The sequence below is a fragment of the Parasteatoda tepidariorum genome, chromosome 5 (assembly GCF_043381705.1).
Source record: "Parasteatoda tepidariorum isolate YZ-2023 chromosome 5, CAS_Ptep_4.0, whole genome shotgun sequence".
Taxonomy (NCBI): Eukaryota; Metazoa; Arthropoda; class Arachnida; order Araneae; family Theridiidae; genus Parasteatoda; species Parasteatoda tepidariorum.
The window spans coordinates 37,892,696-37,895,234 of NC_092208.1; positions in this window are offsets into that span (position 1 = coordinate 37,892,696).

Below are 2,539 nucleotides of genomic sequence, written 5' to 3' on the forward strand. Positions count from 1 at the left end.
GAATTAATTCTTTTTTTTTAAATGCAAATTTACTTTAAAAAACAAAGAATTTTTTAAAGGATGCATATGTTTTTTAAAACAAGAAATTCCTATAAAAATGCTTTTTTTTTAAAAAAAAACTAGCATTTTTTTTTCAAAAAGAAATATTGCTTTTAAAAATAAAATTTTAAGAAAAATGAGCATAAACTTTTTAATTGTTGAATTCTTGCTGTTTCAAACATCCTAAGTGTATGATCTTGTAATCTCTTTTTTCTAAAAACCTTCCACAGTTCTAAGTTGGATAGTTTATAACTAAAAATTTGTCGAAAGGATTGCATCTCAAATATGAGGATACTCTTCCTCTATATTTTGTTCTATATATTTCATTGGCAATAAGCCGTCGGTGATAAATCGCGCCAAGCTAGTTTACCGGCTAAGCACAGGAATCATATCAGGTTTTGAGTCCAGGACCGAAGGCTGAAACGACTACGAAAGCTATTACAAATAAATATGAAACAATACAAAAACAATCAATAATTTATCTTTATTTTTTTTTTTTAAAAAAAAGTATGCTAAGAAATAACCAGCTGTTTTGCATCGAGTAATTTAAAAGCAGCAGGAAGTTTTTTAATTTCGTAACAAGTTTGATTATTAAAAATTATTAGCTTTCTTTTATTAAGAGGTTAATGATAATTTAAGAACGAGCATTTAACTTAAAATAAAACCTAAATTAAATTTGCTAAGAAAATAGTATATTATTGAAAAAATATTCTATGTGGTAGCGTATAAAATAAAGTTTTGAAAAATGAGAAAATATAATTAATTATTTGGTAAAATAGTCGTGTGGAACATGCACTGCCTGGTAATTTAAAAAAATAATTTTAAGATTAAGACGATATATAACATGTTAATACATTTTAAGAGGTTTAAAAGTCTTGGCACGATTCGGCAGTTCTATTCTCTTGGTAGAGACACAGAATATCGAAACACGATTAAACATGATCATCAATGACATTACAATTTTATTCGATATGATAATAAATTTTATAGTTCTTTTATTTTCATTTAAGTTGTAATTGCTTGATAATTATCTATATATATATTTCTCTTACACGGCGACAAAAAAAGCCTCATTACAACTCCCCGAGTGGCAACGCTAGAAAATCGACCAATGATTGACGCTAAAAATGTCACATGCCAAATCTAGGTGAGGTGGCTCAACATATAGCACTTTTAGAAACGGAAACTGAAATAACCTTAAGCTAGGCAGAAGTGGGTAGTCTCTGTCGATAAATATCTATTTTAGTATTTTGTCGAAAGCGCTTTTTTTCACGAATTTATATATTACGAATTTATTTGACGATTTTTGATTTATATCACGAGTTTATTTGTTTTATTATTGTTATTCATTGATAAATGAGTCTCAGTCGTGCTGTTACGCTTTAAGATTTTATACTATAGCACATATCTAATAGATTTAACGAATTGTAAATTATCTAATAGATTAACGAATTGTAAATTTAACGAATGTCATTTATTTGAATTCAAATTTATTTTAATGACTTAGTATTTACTAAAAAGATGTAATTTTTTTTTTTTAAAAAGTTGTTATATGGATTTGAATGATTGTCCTGGTGCTTGGTTGGCTTGCTGGAGCGAGCTTGGTTTGCGAAGCAAACCATATAAGATTGCGTTGCAATTTTCGGGGGTTGGCGAGCGTTAGCGAGCAGGGGGCGCAGCCCACTAGTTGAATATATTATTCCATATCAATTTATACGTATGTATATTGAAATTGCATGAATTCTTCAATGAACTTACCAAAAAAAGAATTTTAAAAGAAAAACATATGTATAACCACATTTTATCAGAAACATGAATTTATAAAACTCAACATTCGTTAAATATAATGTTTTATTTGAATCACTTTGCTAAATTACGAGTAAATTTTCAGATGACTTAAAGAGAAACATCGTAGGGTAAACTAACCAGTGAAGGAACACTTAAGCTTCGCTTGCCTTTTAAAAAATCATATTAATTTCAAAATTCGTAATTTTAGTTAAATGACAGTGTCAACATATTTGTTACTAATTGCAAATTATGTAAAAAAAACTGTAGAGAGCTTACATAATACTGTTTTAAAGTTTTGGAGGTTCAAATAACAAGTAGTAAGAAGACCAAGTGAAGGAGCAGCTCTTACCAGTGAATGAACACCCAGTGAAGGAACACTTAATTTTGGTTATTTTTTAATGCTCTTTATGAATTTATAAGCAATACAAATATTTAAAAGCAAGCCTATTCTTGAAATTATAACAAATGAATACTTAGAAAGTGTTAACTTTTTTTTGTAATCATGAATTGAAGATTAAAGTGTCAACATATTAACACATACTGTTAATTCACTGGGAAATCTATGCCCACTAAAGGAACATGCCTGTTCCCTCACTGGTTAGAAGTTGTTTTTCGTATTCTCAACATACTTTTGATGCGGAACATCACTAAAGGTACAAGAAAATTAAAGTTTATCTTTTATTTTCATTAACTTAGAAAAAAAAACAGTAAA